The 19,296-nt window shown below is 36.6% G+C and overlaps 1 protein-coding gene across 1 annotated transcript in view; it reads right to left on the bottom strand.

The window, feature by feature from the left end:
* LOC122477072 overlaps window positions 1-19,296 on the bottom strand; it is a 64,944-nt gene that overhangs the window by 34,598 nt on the left and 11,050 nt on the right. The gene's annotated exons all lie outside the window — the stretch shown is intronic.

Raw genomic sequence — 19,296 nt, 5'->3', positions numbered from 1 at the left:
AGAAAAAAAATGCTAGAAGAAAGAAAATTACAGAAAGAAGATCCCTGATGAATACAGATTTAAAATTTCTTAACAAAGTACCAGCAAACCAAACTCAGTAGTACTTTAAAAGGACCACACACCATGAAAAAGTGGAATTTATCCCTGAGATTCAAAGATAGATCAAGAGATAAAAATCAATCAATGTGATACCTCACGTCAGAACAAAGGAAAAAATATATGATTAACTCAATAGATGTAGAAAAAGCATTTGACAAATTTTAACACCATTTTATGAAAAATAACACTCAATGAATTAGGAATGGAAAGAAATTACCTTAACACAAAAAAGGCCATTTATGAAGAGCCTATGGTTAACATAATACTCAATAAAAATTTTGAAACCTTTTCTTCTAAGATCAGAACAAGGCAAGGATACCCACTCACACCACTTTTATTCAAGATAGTACTGAATTTTGGGACTTTTTCTTTACTTCTGAAAAAAAAAAGCATTGGGATTTTGATAGGGATTGCACTGAATCTGTAGCTTGCTTTTGGTAGCAAGGACATTTGAACAATATTAAGTATTCCAATCCAAAAACATGGTATGTCTTTCCAATTATTTATGCCATCTTTAATTTCTACCTAGAACAATTAGGCATGTAAAGTAAATTTAAAAGACATGCAAAGCTAAACATAAGTGAAATAAATTATCTCTGCTCACAAGTGACATGATTTTATGTGTATAAAATTGTAAAGATCACACACACACACACACACACACACACACACACACACACACACACATGCTCTCGCTCTCTCGCTCTCTCGCTCTCTCTCTTAAAATTCAACTGGAATAAAAAAGGACCCTAAATAATACTGAGCTAAAAGAACAAAGCTGGGGCCCTTACACTTCCTGTTTTCAAAACATACTACAAAGCTACAGTATACTGCTAGCATAAAGACGTACATATAGACCTATGGAAAAGACTAGAGAGAGAGCAGGAATAAACCCATGCATCTACAGTCAACTGATATTCAACAAAATGTTAATAATACACAATGGGGAAAGAACACTCTCTTCAATAAACAGTGTTGGAAAACAATATCCACATCCAAAGGAATGAAATTTGACCCTTGTTTTACACATACACAAAAATCAAATCAAAATGGATTAAAAATGTAAATGTACGACCTGAAACCATATAACTCCTAGAAGAAAACATTAAAAACCAAAGCTTATTGACATTGATATTAGCAAGCATTTCCTTGATGGGACACCAAAAATGCAGGAAACAATAGCAAAAAAAGATAAAGGGAATAAGTATATAAAACTAAAAAGCATCCTCACAAAAAATAAATCAAGAGTGAAAAGGCAACCCATTGGGGGGGGCACGCCTGGGTGGCTCATTTGGTTGGGTGTCCAACTCTTGATTTCAGCTTAGATCATATTCTCACAGTTCATGAGATCAAGCCCCACACTGGGCTCTGCACTGACAGCATGGATCCTGTTTGGGACTCTCTCTTTTTCTCTGTCCCATTCTCTCTCTCTCTCTCTGTCTCTCTGTCTCCCTCCATCCCTCCCTCAAAACAAATGAATAAACATTTTTTTTTAAAAAGTGAAAAGGCAACCTATGGAATGGGGGAAATATTTGCAAACTATATTTCTGATAAAGGGTTAATTTCAAAAGTATGTAAGGAACTTATACAATGCAATAGTAAAACAAACAAAAAAAAACATAAATTAAAAAAACAAGAAAGGGTACCTGGATGGACCAGTCGGTTAAGTGGCTGACTTCAGCTCAGGTCATTATCTCGTGGTTCATGGGTTCTAGCCCCAGGTCAGGCTCTGTGCTGACAGCCCAGAGCCTGGAGCCTGCTTCAGATTCTGTGCCTATCTCTCTCTCTTCCCGTCCCATGCTCATGCTCATGCTCATGCTCATGCTCTGTCTCTCTCTCTCTCTCTGTCTCTCTCTGTCTCTTTCAAAAAATGAATAAATGTTAAAAATTAAAAACAACAAGGAAATTATGAACACTTTTCCAAAGAAGACATAGAAATCGCCAACAGGTATATTAAAAGATATGGTTAACATCAATAATTATCATGGAAATGCAAACAAAAAACCACAAGGAGATATTACTTCACACCAGTTAGGATGGCCAGTATTAAAAGAACAAAACAAATTGAAAAACAGAAAATAAATATTTGTGAGAATGTTTAGAAACTAGAACCCTTGTGCCATGTTGGTGGAAATGTAAAATGGTGTAGGTGGTATGGAAAATTGCATGGAAGTTCCACAAAACTTTTTTTAAACTACCCTGTGACACTAAAAAACAAATAACCCAGATAAAAAATTGGCAGCAGTCATGAATAGATATTTTTCCAAAGAAGACATACAGAAGGTTAACAGACACATAAAAAGAAAATGAAACAGACACATTCAAATGAAAACCATGATAAGATACAACTTCACACCTGTCAGAGTGACTAAAATTAACAACACAGGAAATAACAGGTGTTGGCAAGGATGAAGAGAAAAGGGAATCCTTTTACACTCTTGATGGGAATGCAAACTGGTGCAGCCACTCTGGAAAAGAGTATGTAAGTTCCTCAAAAAGTTAAAAATCAAATCGAACTACCCTATGATCCAGGAAATGCACTACAAGGTATTTACCCCAAGGATACAAAAATACTGATTCAAAGGAATACATGCACCCTAATGTTTACAGCAGCATTATCAACAATAGGCAAATTATGGAAAGAGCCCAAATGTCCATTAACTGATGAATGGATAAAGAAGGTGTGATATATATATATAGATATAGATATATATAGATATATAGATAGATAGATACATAGATATAGAGAGATAGATATAGATATATGGATATATATATATATGGATATATATGGATACATATATATGGATACATATATATGTGTATATATATGGATATGGAATAATATGAAATATTATTCTGCCATCAAAAAGAACAAAATCTTGTCATTTGCAACAATGTGGATGGAGCTATAACATACTATGCTAAGCAAAATAAGCCAGAGACAGACAAATACCATATAATTTCACTCATATGTGGAATTTAAGAAAAAAAACAGATGGATATATGAAAAGGGGAGGGAAGAAGAGAGGGAAACAAAGCATAAGAGACTCTTAACTATGGGTCGATGGAGGGAAGTGGGTGGGAGATGGGCTACCTGGGTGATGAGCACTGGATGTTGGATGTAGGTGATGAGTCACTGAATTCTACTCTGAAAACCAATATTGCACTGTATGTTAACTAATATTTAAAATTTTTAAAAGTTTCCATATAAATTTTAGGATTATTTGTTCTAGCTCTGGAAAAAAAATGCTGGTGGTATTTTGAGAGAGATTGAATTAAATGTGTAGATTGCTTTCAGTGGTATAAACAATTAACAATATTTATTCTTCCAATCATGAGAATGGAATTATTCTCCATTTCTTAGTATCTTCTTCAATCTCTTTCATAAGCTTTCTATAGTCTTCAGCATGCAGATATAACCTCTTTGGATAGGTTTATTTCTAGGTATTTTATGGTTTTGGTGCATTTGTAAATGGGGTTGATTCATTTATTTCTCTTTTGGCTGATTCATTTATTTCTCTTTTGGCTGATTCATTATTGGTGTACAGAAATGCAACCAATTTGTGTGCATTGATTTTATGTCTTGTAACTTTGCTGAATTCACATATCAGTTCTAGCAGTTTTTTTGGTGGAGTCTTTTGGGTTTTCCATGCCAAAGTAATGTTGAAAAAGAAAACCAAAGCTGGAAGCATATAATTCCAGACTTTAAACTGTATTACAAAGGTGTAATCATCAAGACAGTACAGTACTGGAACAAAAACAGACCCATAGATTCATGGAACAGAATTGAGAACCCAGAAATTTACCTTCAAATGTATGGCAAACTAATCTTCGACAAAGCAGGAGAGAATGTCCAATGGATAAAAAGACAGTCTCTTCAGCAAATGGTGCTGGGAAAACTGGACAGCAACATGCAGAAGAATGAAATTGGACCATGTTCTTACACCATACACAAAAATAAAGTCAAAATGAATGAAAGACCTAAATGTGAGACAGGAAACCATCAAAATCCTATGGGAGAATACAGGCAGCAACCTCTTTGACCTTGGCTGCAGCAACTTCTTACTTGCCATGTCTCCAGAGGCAAGGAAAATAAAAGCAAAAACAAACTATTGGGACCTCATCAAGATAAAAAGGTTCTGCACAGCAAAGAAAACAATCAGAAAAACTAAAAGGCAACCAATGGAATGGGAGAAGATATTTGCAAATGACATATCAAATAAAGGATTAGCATCAAAAATGTGTAAAGAACTTACCAAATTCAGCACCCCAAAAATAAATAATCCATGAAGAAATGGGCAGAAGACATCAACAGACACTTTAGCAAAGAAGACGTCCGGATGGCTAACAGACACATAAAAAAGAGATGCTCAACACTGCTCATCATTAGAGAAATACCACAATGAGATATCACCTCACACCGGTCAGAATGGCTAAAATTAACAACTTCAGTAACAACAGATATTGGAGAGGATGCAGAGAAAGGGGAACCCTTTTGCACTGTTGGTGGGAATGCAAACTGGTGCAGACACTCTAGAAAACAGTATGGAGGTTCCTGCAATTGCACTACTGGGTATTTAGCTAAAGGATACAAAAATGCTCATTTAAAGGGGCATATCCACCCGTATGTTTATAGGATAACTATCAACAATAACCAATTTATGAAAAGAGTCCAAATGTCCATCAATTGATGAATGGATAAATACACACACACACACACACACACACACACACACACACACAATGGAATATTACCTGGTGATCAGAAAGAAAGAAATAGTGACATCTGCAACAACGTGGATGGAACTAGAGGTTATTATGCTAAGTGAAATGAGTAAGTCATTTCACTCATATGTGGAACTTAAGAAACAGAGCAGATGAAGAAGGGGGAGGGAAGGAAAACGAAGATAAAAACAGCAAGGGAGGCAAACCATAAGAGACTCTTAAATACAGAGAACAAAGTGAGAGTCGCTGGATGGGAGGTGGGTGGGGGGATGGGCTGAATGGGTGATGGGCATTAAAGAGGGCACTTGTTGGGATGAGCACTGGATGTTATATGTAAGTGGTAAATCACTGGGCTCTACTGAAACCAATGCTACACTGCATGTTAACTAACTTGAATTTAAATAAATTAATTTTTTAAAGATGTGGTATTTATATACAATAGAATATTACTCAGCCATAAAATAGAATGAAATCTTGCATTTTGCAATGACATGGATGGAGCTAGAGAGTATTATGCCAAGTGAAATAATTCAGTCAGTGAAACATAAATACCATATGATTTCACTCATATTTGGAATTTAAGAAACAAAACAGATGGGGGCGCCCATGTGGCTCAGTAGGCTAAGTGGCCAACTCTTGATTCAGCTCTGTTTGTTCTTGACAGGGAGCCTAGCATTGGGCTCTGGGCTGACAGCAAGGAGCCTGCTTTAGATTTTCTCTCTCCCTTTCTCTCTGCCACTGCCCTGCTCTCTCGCTCTCTCTCTCTCTCAAAATAAAAAAACTTAAAAAAAAATAAACAAAACAGATGAACATGGGGGAAAATAAGAGAGACAAACCAGGAAACAGACTCTTAACTATAGAGAACAAACTGAGGGTTACTGGAGGGGAGGTGGGTGGTGGATGGGTTAATAGGTGATGGGAATTAAGGAGGGCACTTGTGATGAGCACCTGGTGTTGTACGTAATTGCTGAATCACTAAATTCTAAACCTGAAACTATTATTACACTGTATGTTAAGTAACTGGAACTTAAATAAAAACTTGGGGCAGGTGCCTGGGTGACTCAGTTGGTTGAGCACCTAACTCTTAATTTCGGCTCAGGTCATGATTTCACAGTTCCTGGTATTGAATCCCCACATGGGCTCTGCTGACAGCAGAGAGCCTGCCTGGGATTCTCTCTCTCCTCTTTCCCTGCCCCTCCCCTGATTTCTCTCTCTTAAAAAATTAAAAATAAACATTAAAAAATCATTATAAAAAACTTGGGGGAAAAAAGTATTTAGAGCCCCCCAAAAAATAAAAAAATAAACTACCACATGATCCAACAACCTCACTTCTGGGTATTTATCGAAAAGTATTGAAAATAGGATATCCAAGAAATATTTGTACTCCCACGTTCACTGCAGCATTATTTACAATAGATAAAGTGTGGAAACAACCTAAATGTCCATTGACAGATGAGTGGATAAAGACAATGTGATAGAAATATGCAACTGTATATCATTCAGCCTTAAAAAAGAAGGAAATGTTATTACATGCACAACAACATATATACCTTGAGGACATTGCATTAAGTGAAAGGAGTCAGTCACAGAAGGACAAATACTGAATAACTCCCCTTATATGAGATATCTAAAGTAGTCAGGCTTATAGAAACAGAAAGTTGAATAGTATTTGCCAAAGGCTTGGGGCGAGAGAAATGGGGAATTACTATTCAATGGGTATAGAGTTTGTCACACAAGATGAAAAAGTTCTGGAGAACTCTCGTGGAACAACACTCTACTGAACACTTAAATTTATGTTAAGAAGGTAGGTCTCAGGGCACCTGGGTGGCTCAGTTGTTTGTGCGTCTGACTTCAGCTCAGATTATGATCTCAGGGTTCATAAGTTGGTGCCCTGCACCAGGTTTGCTGATGTCAGCACAGAGCCTGCTTCTGATTCTCAGTCACCCTCTCTCTCTTCCCCTCCCCCACTAGAGCTCTCTCGCTCAAGAATAAATTTTAAAAAAAGGTAGGTTTCATATGTTTTTACCACAATAAAAAAAAATTGGAGGGGTGCCTGGGTGGCTCAGTCGCTTTAACAACCAACTCTTGGTTTCGGCTCAGGTCATGATCTCACAACTCATGAGTTAGAGCCCTGCATCAGGCTCTGTGCTGACTGAGTGGAGCCTGCTTGGGATTTTCTGTCTCCCTCTCTCTCTGCTTCTCTCTCTTTCTCTCTCTCAAAAATAAATAAATAAACTTAAAAAAAAACTTTTAAAAATTTGGAAGACAGCCCTAACATATCAATAATTATTCTAATATGTAAATAGTCCAAATCCACCAATTAAAAGAGATTGGCATGGTGGATAAAACCAATATGGTCCAGTATATGCTGTCTACAAGAAATTTACTTCAAACATAAAGACATGTGTAGACTAAAAGCAAATGGATAGGAAAAAAAAAAAGATGTACATAGATATACATAGATTTTTTTAAAAATTACTTTCCCACAGGGGCGCCTGGGTGGCTCGGTCAGTTAAGCGTCTGACTTCAGCCCAGGTCATGATCTCACGGTCTGTGAGTTCGAGCCCCGCGTCGGGCTCTGTGCTGACAGCTCAGAGCCTGGAGCCTGTTTCAGATTCTCTGTCTCCCTCTCTCTCTGCCTCTCCCCTGTTCATGCTCTGTCTCTCTCTGTCTCAAAAATAAATAAACGTTAAAAAAAATTTTTTTTTAAATTACTTTCCCACAAAGATATTTGCAAATGACATATCGGACAAAGGGCTAGTATCCAAAATCTATAAAGAGCTCACCAAACTCCACACCCCCCCAAAAAAAAAAATAACCCAGTGAAGAAATGGGCAGAAAACATGAATAGACACTTCTCTAAAGAAGATATCCGGATGGCCAACAGGCACATGAAAAGATGTTCAACGTCGCTCCTCATCAGGGAAATACAAATCAAAACTACACTCAGATATCACCTCATGCCAAAGTGGCCAAAATGAACAAATCAGGAGACTATAGATGCTGGAGAGGATGTGGAGAAACGGGAACCCTCTTGCACTGTTGGTGGGAATGCAAATTGGTGCAGCCGCTCTGGAAAACAGTGTGGAGGTTCCTCAAAAAATTAAAAATAGACCTACCCTATGACCCAGCAATAGCACTGCTAGGAATTTACCCAAGGAATACAGGAGTACTGATGCATAGGGGCACTTGTACCCCAATGTTTATAGCAGCACTCTCAACAATAGCCAAATTATGGAAAGAGCCTAAATGTCCATCAACTGATGAATGGATAAAAAAATTGTGGTTTATATACACAATGGAGTACTACGTGGCAATGAGAAAGAATGAAATATGGCCCTTTGTAGCAACATGGATGGAACTGGAGAGTGTGATGCTAAGTGAAATAAGCCATACAGAGAAAGACAGATATCATATGTTTTCACTCTTATGTGGATCCTGAGAAACTTAACAGAAACCCATGGGGGAGGGGAAGAAAAAAAAAAGAGGTTAGAGTGGAAGATAGCCAAAGCATAAGAGACTCTTAAAACTGAGAACAAACTGAGGGTTGATGGGGGGTGGGAGGGAGGGGAGGGTGAGTGATGGGTATTGAGGAGGGCACCTTTTGGGATGAGCACTGGGTGTTGTATGGAAACCAATTTGACAATAAACTTCATATATTGAAAAATAAATAAATAAATAAATTACTTTCCCATAAAAAAGAGAGAGAGAGAAGCAAACCATAAGAGACTCTTAACTATAAAGAACAAACTGAGGATTGATGGAGGGAGGTCAGTGGGGAATGAGGGATGGGTAGTAAGGAGGGCACTTGTTATGATGAGCACTGGGTATTATATGTAAGTGATGAATCACTAAATTCTACTCTTGAAATGAATATTACACTATATGCTAACTAACTAGAATTTAAATAAAACTTTGGAGGAAAAAAAATCACTTTCCCATAAAGTACATTTCAGAGCAAAGAAAATTACAAGGGATAAAGAGGAACATTACACAACATTCATGAAATAACATATAGAGACAGAGAACAGATTAGAGGTAAGAGGTAAGGGAAGAGGACAAAGGAGGTGAGTATGGCTTTATAAGTAGAATGAGAGAGCCTTGTGATGGTACAGTGAAGTATCTTGATGTGGTGGTGATTACATCAAAGTAGATATACACATACATACATAACTATTTATATAAGTGGGAAATCTAAGTAAGATCAATGTCAATTATCTGGGTTTTGATATTGTACTATAGTTATGTACCATAACATTGAGGGAAGCCAGGTGAAAGTTATACAGGCTCTCTTGTACATTTATTGCAACTTCCTATGAATCTAAAATTATTTCAAAAATCATACATATGTATTTATGTACATGTATGTGTGCCTTCAGAATATAACTACTTTTTACTTCCCTCACTACTACCACCTTAACTCAAGCATTTTCTTGCCTGGGTTACTATAACGTTCTCTTCCCTGGTCTCCCTGCTTCTTCTCTTTTCCTCTTGAAGTTTATTCTCCACACAATGGCCAGAATATTCTCTACATATAAATCAAATCAAGTTCTTATTCTCCAAACCTCCCAATGCCTTTGCAATACAAAGAGTAAAATCCAAAACTCCTATTTTGTCCTAAAAGGCCTACATGATTTGGTTTCTGAATACATCTCTGACATTTTCTACCACTGTCTCCCTTGCTCTATAAATTGGCCTCCTTATTGTTTCATAAATAGGCCAAGCAGATTCCCACCTCAAGGCCTTTACATTTGCTATTCTCTCTGCCTCAAATACTCTTCTACTGGATATTCCGATACCCTGTTCCCTTGTTTCATTCCAATCTCTGTTCAATGTCACCTCATCAGAGACACCTTCCTTGACCACTGTTACCTAAAGTAGCACCACTTATAATTCTTTATCCCATTATCTTGGTTTATTAGACTTATAGCCCTTATCACTATTTGACATTATATGTTCTTTACTATTTTGTTGTTCATTGCCTGCATTGGTCTCTACAGTGCAAACTCCCTGAGTGCAGGAACTTTGTTCTGTTCATCACTGTATCCTCAGTGCCTAAAATAGGGCTCAGCACATAGCAGACATTCAATAAATAAAAACTGAATGAATGCACAGGTCAAAAGGGGAAGACAGATTCAGTTTATAATCTGTGTTTCCCAGTAGCCAAAATATCATATTTACATGACTCCTTCTTTAAGCCTAGCAACATTAAGTCATATAGACCAATTATTTGTTCTTCAAAATCACCCTCTGTTTTTATGTTTTTATATTCTTTTAAAAATTTACTTTTGAGGGGCGCCTGGGTGGCTCCGTCGGTTGAGTGTCTGACTTCAGCTCAGGTCACGATCTCGCTGTCCGTGAGTTCGAGCCCCGCGTGGGGCTCTGGGCTGATGGCTCAGAGCCTGGAGCCTGCTTGCGATTCTGTGTCTCCCTCTCTCTCTGCCCCTCCCCCGTTCATGCTCTCTCTCTCTCTCTCTCTCTCTCTCTCTCTCTCTGTCTCAAAAATAAATAAACGTAAAATTTTTTTTTTAATTTACTTTTGAAAATAATGGCCATTATCCACAGACCTCTGCTTCGTTGTAATAACATGGGAAAATGATGTTGCTTTTCCTCTATATTTACTCTGCTTAGGCAAAAATATTCATCAAGATTACTTTATATTTTATGAGATCTCTTTTAAAGTATGTTAACATTTTATTAGATATTCTGCTTACTTGGTTATTAGCAGTTAGGAAGACTAGAAACCACAAGGTTAGGATTCCAGTAACAGTTTTTCATGTGACCCTCAATAATTTTTAAAATATCTCTGGGCCTTAGGTTGATAGTCCTTAATATAAAACTAGATAATATGCAATCTGACATTCATTCTTGTTTAATGCATGAAGATAAGCAGAGAGGCACAGGCAAATGTGCTCTATTTCTGATTATACTTAATGGCAGACAGCATTTGATGTTCTTTTCATCCCACCACCTCCCTTTCTGTAAGAACTTTATGTCCCCTCACTTAGGTTTGGGGCCTAATAACCATATTTATACCACATGATCTTTCGAACCCAGCCATAGATAATCAAATCCTGGGCTGACATCTGGTCCAAACTGGGTCAATCAGAATTGGAAATTGGGGATTCAGAAATGCAGTCTTTGCTGGTTGCCTGAATTTAGAATGTAAAACTTGGGAGCTCTTGGGTAGAAAGAAACAAAGAAAAACAAGAGACCCAAAGGCCCCAGGGATGGGAAAGGAGGAGAGAAAGAAAGAGGAAAGCTCCCTTAGCCATTGACGGCTTCTCATTCCTAGTTACACTTTCTCATGTGCCTGGATTATACTTTCTGCCCTTGGGTTCCTTGAGAATCGCTCATATCTTTAATATAAAGTCCTGTTTTGTTCTCATTTAGTTTGAATTAGACCTTTATTATTTGCAACAAAAAAACTTAATTAAAACAGACACAATTGGGTCAGTGGTCAACAACAACAAAAAACTGTACACAAAGTTCGAGACATCTTATGCAAAGCATCCTTGCCTCAGTTTCATTGCATACTTAGATTAATCATTAATTAGAAAATTCATTAAACAAGATATTTCATTCAATAGCCTTTAGTTAACTGAGTCTCTGGGACTACCTAGATTAGAAACATTCATATTCAAATGCAAACATAAAAATTTCCTTCCTAAATCAATTGATTTTAAATATTTTCTAAGTTTCAGCTCCCCTCTGTTAGCAAAGACTAAGAATTAAGAGTTCACTAATTCCTATTTTGCATTGTACGTTTAGCTATGAGAAAAGTGTTACATAAATAGTCTCTTTTCCTCTCATCTATAATAGCAAAGGGGGTGGGAGATGGAGAGTTCTAATTAGTTAAAACTTCCGGGGAGCTAAATTTTTATTCAAGTTGATCTAATAACCTCTGTGTTATTGCTTCCTTTGCTCTTACTCCTAAAATCTATCAGTGGAGAGCAATGAGTTGCACAGTAGAGGCAAATTATCATTACTGTAAAAGGCATGAAACAAAGAACTAGTTTTTCCCCTCCCCAAAGACCATCAGTAGTAAATAACAAGCCTCTAGCAACCCTATCATCAGGTGTAGTTGTGCTCTGTCTTGGTTAACTTTCACTTTTATTTTGGTTTCTTGTTAGAAGAATTTCATCCCATGATATCAGTAATGCTGGTTTTTACAACTTTTTGTATCATCACATAAATGGAACAAAGCTATATCAATATGCATGCATGCATTATATGATTATTAATTCAAAACTAGAGAAAAGGAGGTCCTAAAGTTTTACTACTTTCAGAGCTGTTGGAACACCATTAACATATTAAGACTACTGAGTGTAACTTTAAATGCACACTTACTTCACTTTCTTACTCTGAAGAAATGATAAGAATTTAAGTGCACAGAATTTATATGCAAATAATATCGCTACTACAGTTTTTAAAACATTTGAGAGCAGTTCATCATAACTATTGTCGCAATTTTGCTTACACTATTAACTGATGTTCAAACTCTTTTCTTGTCAACAGCCCAATGTAATTAATAAACAAATCCTCATATGCTCAACACAGCACTTAGTAGACAGTGTTTTTTCTTTTTTTTATTTTGGGGGCACAGAGACAAAGGGAGAGAGAGAGGGAGAGAGGGAGAGAGAGAGAGAGAGAGAGAGAGAGAGAGAGAGAGAGAGAGAGAATGAATATTAAGCAGGCTTCATGGTCAACACAGAGCCTGATGTGGGGCTTGATCCCACAACCCTGGGATCACGACCTGAGCTGAAATCAAGAGTAGGCTTCTCAACCAACTGGCAGCCACCCAGGCACCCCAAGAGACATTTTTAAATACATAAAATTTAGTGGTTCCTACCTTAATTCACTTATTTTAATTCAATAAAAATAATTCAAACTGCTTTTGTTAGCGGCGATTAGGTTCAAACAGGAGGCCTGGAGGCCAGCAAAGAGGAAGCCACGGCCAGCTATCTGGAAAGTCAGAGGACTATTCTGGCAGCACTCCAAAACAAAGCCACAAGAAGCTGGATCAAACCAGACAGGCCCAAGATGGCTGACAAGTAGACCCACTCCTAACCAAATAAGAAAAGCCCTGAAACCCTGCTTCCAAGAAAAATCCCCTCCCCAAGTAATGAATATTCCACTACCTTGTTAACAACTGCAGAAAAGATGGAAACCTAAACCTCAAGTTGCAGTTCTCATCCTCTCTCGAGCTCACCCACTCTCACATACTGAGAGTGCACTTTTCCTTTAATAAACTTTCCCACCTGTGTCCATCATCCACTATGTTGTGTCTGTCCTTGAATTCTTTCTCCTGACAAGACCAAGAGCCTTTGGCACCATCTTTAGAACAGGCTAGATCAAGGCCTCAGGGCCTGGGGTCTCCCCAGTTCACCTGGCAACACTTTCACAGCCAGCAAAGAAGCTCTGACATTTCCTAACCTCTGGTAGGGCTCTGCCTGCTTCTCCCATGGAGAACACCAGCATGGGTTTGGCACTCTACAGCAATATATTTTTTAGCATAATTATTATATCCAGGCTGTAACAAATTTTGATTAGTCGAGCCTGAATTAAGGAAATTTTGTTGTACTATCATTGGACCCCACTGATCTAAAATTTGAGATAATTCAAACAGGGGCTGATATTAAATTGACCTTAGTATTACTTATTAACAAAGAGTTTGCTAAGCAAATTAATAGTGTAAACAAGATAGTAGAGAAAATACGTGCTTCCAGGCACATTTTAATACCTTAGAAATATTTCTTTACATATAATTCATAGATATACTAACTAAAAATCATTCTCATATATTTATTAAAGCAAGATCCTTAAGAGTTATTTTTTTATACTTTGTTAACCTAGTTCTGATTACAACATATACAAGGAAGTCATAAAAACTGCAGTACATAAAAAATATTCTAAAATACAAAACTTCAACCATTTTTTGTTTATTTTTATTTACTTTGAGAGAGAGGGTGAGCTGAGGAGGGGCAGAGAGGGAGGGAGAGGGAGGGAGGGAGGGAGGGAGGGGGGGGAGAGAGAGAGAGAGAGAGAGAGAGAGAGAGAGAGAGAGAGAGAATCCCAAGCAGGCTCCACACTGCCATAGCAGAGGCAATGTGGGGCTCAAATTCACAAACTGTGAGATCATGACCTCAACCAAAATCTAGAGTCAGGCACTTAACCAACTAAGCCACCCAGGTGCCTCAAAACTTCAACAATTTTATACCTATCCTACTGAAGTTATTGCAAATTAAGAAAAAAATTAAATATGTAAATCTAATATCCATTTTTCTTATACCCCTACTTTTCCTCTTGTTCTATGGAATCACAGGTATCTAAACTAATTTGGCAGCAAAACCAGTACAATCCATGATAATTAAGTCTATTGATAATAAGCAAAAACACCTGGTCAGTAATTATAGCCTTGAAAGTACACAGGAAGAGAAAAGGAATATAAGGACCTGTGTGCACATTTAGAAATTAAACTCAACAAGAACAATTAAATGCCCATCAAAGGTCAAGGAGCAACTAATAAGTAATAAGAATGGCTTATATATGATCTCTGGAATTAAACTTACTACTTATGTCACACCTATCAACTGATTTTCAATTTGAAAGAAAAACAGAAATTATTTTTGAATCTAGTAATTAAAAAAATTGCCTAACTTAGACACAGTATTTTCAAAGAATTTGCTTTAGTCATCTTCTTGTCACTACTTCCAGTCAAATCACCCAGTTTCAAATGCAGTTTATCTGGTATGGATTCAGCTTCTTGACTATGACAGGAAATCTTTCCTAAATAACTATATATATATATTATTTTAAGAGAGCACAAGCACAGGAGGGGCAGAGAGGGGGTGGACAGAGGATCTGAAGCAGGCTCTGTGCTGATAGCGACAAACCTGATGTGGGGCTTGAACTCACAGACCGCAAGATCTTGACCTGAGCTGAAGTTGGATGCTCAACTGACTGAGTCACCCAGGTGCTCCTCTTAAATAACTTTTTTAACAATATAAATGTATTTTGTAAAATTCATTTAGGGGGTCACAGAAGTAGCTCAAAAGTACCAGTGAGAACAAACCAATATCCATATTTGTTAGGAAAAGTGGAAATGAGGTACAGAAAGTGAACATAATGAGCCAACTATATAATTTAGGGATTTGAAAGGTTATGGAGATACTAACAACTTAATGTACAATAGCTTTAGTGAAGACTGTTTAAAAATATCCATTTTCCTCATTATGAATCATTTCAAAATTCAACTTCAGGTTTTCAGTTAATATATATCGCATTTTAAAAGCTACTACAAAAAGTTTGCATTTCAGTAATGAAATCTCACCATCAAATACCTGAGATGCATTTGTTATTAAGAAAAAAGGAATGAATCAGACCACAGGGGAACTTTTGGGTGCCAACAGTCCAAAGACAGTTAACAATTTATAATATATGATGTGATATTAAGAAAACAATAATTGTGTGTAAGTTCTTGTGAATATTACTTTAGAACTTATATATGAATGTTTTGTTTTATTTTGTTTGTAGGTACCATTCTTTAAGAAAGAATTCTACTCTCCACTTTTCTTCCTGCATTGAATTGGCTGTTAGTATTTTTCACTTTGTGGAAAAGATTCCCATAAGCTTCCATGATAAAATCTAGAGATGTGCTCATCTGGGAAATTTTTCAATCCATTGACATAATAAATATCATACTTAAGAATATAATAACACTTTTGGGGTGCCTGGGTGGCTCAGTTGGTTAAGCATCCAACTTCGGCTTAGGTCATGATCTCCAGGTTCGTGAGTTTGAGCCCTGCATCAGGCTCTGTGCTGACAGCTCCAAGCCTGGAGCCTGCTTCAGATTCTGTGTCTCCCCCTCTCTCTCTGCTCCTCCCCCACTCATGCTCTTTCTCTCTCTCAATCTGAAAAATAAATAAACATTTAAAAATATGAAAAAGGGGTGCCTGGGTGGCTCAGTCAGTTAGGCATCCGACTTCGGCTCAGGTCATGTTCTCACCATGCATGGGTTTGAGCCCTGTGTCAGGCTCTGTGCTGACAGCTCAGAGCCTGGAGCCTGCTTCAGATTCTGTGTCTCCCTCGCCCTCTGCCCCTCCCTTGCTTGCACTCTCTTTCTTTCTTTTTTTTTTTTTCCTTTTTATTTTTTTATTTTTTTATTTTTTTAATATATGAAATTTATTGTCAAATTGGTTTCCATACAACACCCAGTGCTCATCCCAAAAGGTGCCCTCCTCAATACCCATCACCCACCCTCTCCTCCCTCCCACTCCCCATCTACCCTCAGTTTGTTCTCAGTTTTTAACAGTCTCTTATGCTTTGGCTCTCTCCCACTCTAACCTCTTTTTTTTTTCTTTTTTCCTCCCCCTCCCCCATGGGTTCCTGTTAAGTTTCTCAGGGTCCACATAAGAGTGAAACCATATGGTATCTGTCTTTCTCTGTATGGCTTATTTCACTTAGCATCACACCCTCCAGTTCCATCCACGTTGCTACAAAAGGCCATATTTCATTTTTTCTCATTGCCACGTAGTATTCCATTGTGTATATAAACCACAATTTCTTTCTCCATTCATCAGTTGATGGACATTTAGGCTCTTTCCATAATTTGGCTATTGTTGAGAGTGCTGCTATGAACATTGGGGTACAAGTGCCCCTATGCATCAGTACTCCTGTATCCCTTGGATAAATTCCTAGCAGTGCTATTGCTGGGTCATAGGGTAGGTCTATTTTTAATTTTCTGAGGAACCTCCACACTGCTGTCCAGAGCGGCTGCACCAATTTGCATTCCCACCAACAGGCTTGCACTCTCTTTCAAAAATAAATATTGAAAAAATATTTGAAAAAATATGACACTTTTAAAACTACATATTTAAAGAAAATTATAACTTATGGATACATCTTTGCTACTCAGTGTAATGCTGCTCTACCTCCAGACTTAAATATGACACATATATTGAGAGATTTCTAGTATATAGTAATAGAAACTGACAATTCTTTACCCTATTTCACATGCAGCCACCACTGAGATTTAGCAGTTTACCTAAGATGTTTACCTGCCTTAAATCATCATAGTACATAGAACACGACATACAAACTAATTTTAATTTTTGCAGCAGTTTCCCCAACATTTAAATTCACCAGTTTTCTTTCCAAAAAATTACCCTATTGATACCAACCTAATCAACTAAGGACAGAAATGAGCAACACTTGCTTAGCAAAGGAGACTAATCAACTAGTTAATTTCCAATGATCCAATATTCATTTGGTATGTCTGTGCGGACTATTCTGTTCTCAAATAATTTATTTATTTAGCTAATAGCTGACATTCTAAGCAGAGGATGCTCAAAACAACAATTATATTTGTCAAAACTATTATCTACTGTGAATTAACATTCATTAGTAATAACTATAATCAAAGAAGACTTGCTAGCAGCAAAGATACTACATGAAAGGTATAAGGTGGTATATAGAAGTCTCAAACATTTTTCAAGTTTTGGAATATTGTTCCCTAGGGTAAATCTGTAAATTAACTCAAAAATTCTTTGGCTTTCTGTTGGGGGGCATACTCTCTTTTGACATAATAATTATAGCACACTTTCTTATTGTTATTTTTCTATATACAAACAGCAACTTACAGTGGTTGACTAAAACCAAGAACTCATGTAACTAATTCTCAACACAGTAGAAAGTTGTTAGAAAAGCACTAAAATAAGTTTTATAAAGGTTTGTAATTCCAGTTTAAACACTGAGGCTAGTTGCCAATTATTAACACAATTATTAACACAATGCTATTAGTAGCATTATATTAGAACTTTGACAGATATCAATTTGTAGGACTCTGGCATATCTCCCTTTGTTTTCAGAAAATAATAGAAATAGCAATACTAGTTAGCAGTACTAAAAACTAAGCTATCATATACTTCATAGACCAAAATTAATGTTGCTTAAAGAATTTCCCAATTTACCTAATTAAGAAATAGTCTTTGGAAAATACTATTAATCTAAAGTTGTAATAATAATATAAGTCTTATAAAAATACTTAGATTATAACTGCTTTAGGAGATAGTGAAAACATACAGGTGATAATATGTGAACTTAACACTCTATCTATATCTGCTTAGAAAAAATTTTCACTTGCCCAAAGAAATAGAATGTTTATTTGAAGTCTGACTTCTATAATGAACATTTGACAAATTATTTAATATTAATTTATTGATTTAATATATAATTTATCATTAAACACTATGCCCACTACAAAGGAGTTAATTGCCACTGATAGTGCCCTTTAGGCTTATCCATGAGAGGAATATTTAGGAAGATTAGAAAATCAAGTGCCTCAGTTCATTCTATGCTGACTCTGCCACCTTCCAACAAAATCTATAATTCTATAAAGAATCAATAAAGTTTGACTTTCTCTACAAAGCCTTCTTAGACAAATGCCAGCCTCCAAAGCTCTTATTTTACCCTATAATTATTTTATTTCTTATTCTGTACTACAGTGTGTTCCAACTGTTGACCATGACCACATACATATTTTTTTCTTTCAGCAACAGGTAAGCAACTTTTCTCCTGGGGCCTATTACTCTACTATTCTCCACAGTAACTAGTATAGTAATGGACACTCAGTGAAGCTAGGGAAAAAGAAAACATGTTGAAAATCAATTAATTAAAAAAAATACCTAATTCTTTCCAGAGTTCACTGGCTAAGTGCTTTGTTGTACTTGTAAAATTAACTATTAATATTATCTTATAATGTGTTTATGACACTCTAGGTAAATGCTCTTGAGTATGTGGCAGCATTACAACCATATTCACTAAAATCAAATTCTAAATTGGATCCAAATTACTGCTTGGTTCTAAAAGTGTGTGAAATGAACAGCAAGTATCCACATAGTACATTTTATTTCATAGTTCAGACTTGACTTGATCAAGAGCTTTTCCAAAACATAACATCTCTAACTTTGGAATCTAGCAACTAGAAGCATGACAATTGACAATTCACCACCACCACCACCACCACCAACAACAACAACAACAACATAAAATACTCCCTGAGCCCCAAGATTACTTTGTAGTGATACTAGAATTATACTGTGCTTTAAACCATATCCAAAGAACCTCAAACAACATGAAAGCTACATTTTACCCAAAACTATCAAGTCTTGACTGATTCCCTAGCTAAAGTTATTTAATCACAAATGGCATGTATATCCTTTTTAAAACCTTTTAGCCTAAAAGCATTTGCCCAAAACTGAATTTTGTTTTTTTAATACTGCACTTTTTTTAATTCTTTCTTCTTTTTTTAATAAAAGAAACATGAAATAACTTAAAAACTGGTAGGGAGGGAAGAGAGCCAAATAAAACAAGGAACCCATCTTTCATTGTGCATGAAAGTACCTTAAAATCAAAATTACTAGTTGATCTAAATTCATTCCACTTTTAGAAAGGGTCAAGTGTGAACTC

This window comes from Prionailurus bengalensis, chromosome X, assembly GCF_016509475.1.
Source record: "Prionailurus bengalensis isolate Pbe53 chromosome X, Fcat_Pben_1.1_paternal_pri, whole genome shotgun sequence".
Classification (NCBI taxonomy): Eukaryota; Metazoa; Chordata; class Mammalia; order Carnivora; family Felidae; genus Prionailurus; species Prionailurus bengalensis.
Note: the sequence above shows the minus strand (reverse complement) of the source record. Positions and strands in the feature narration are given on the sequence as shown.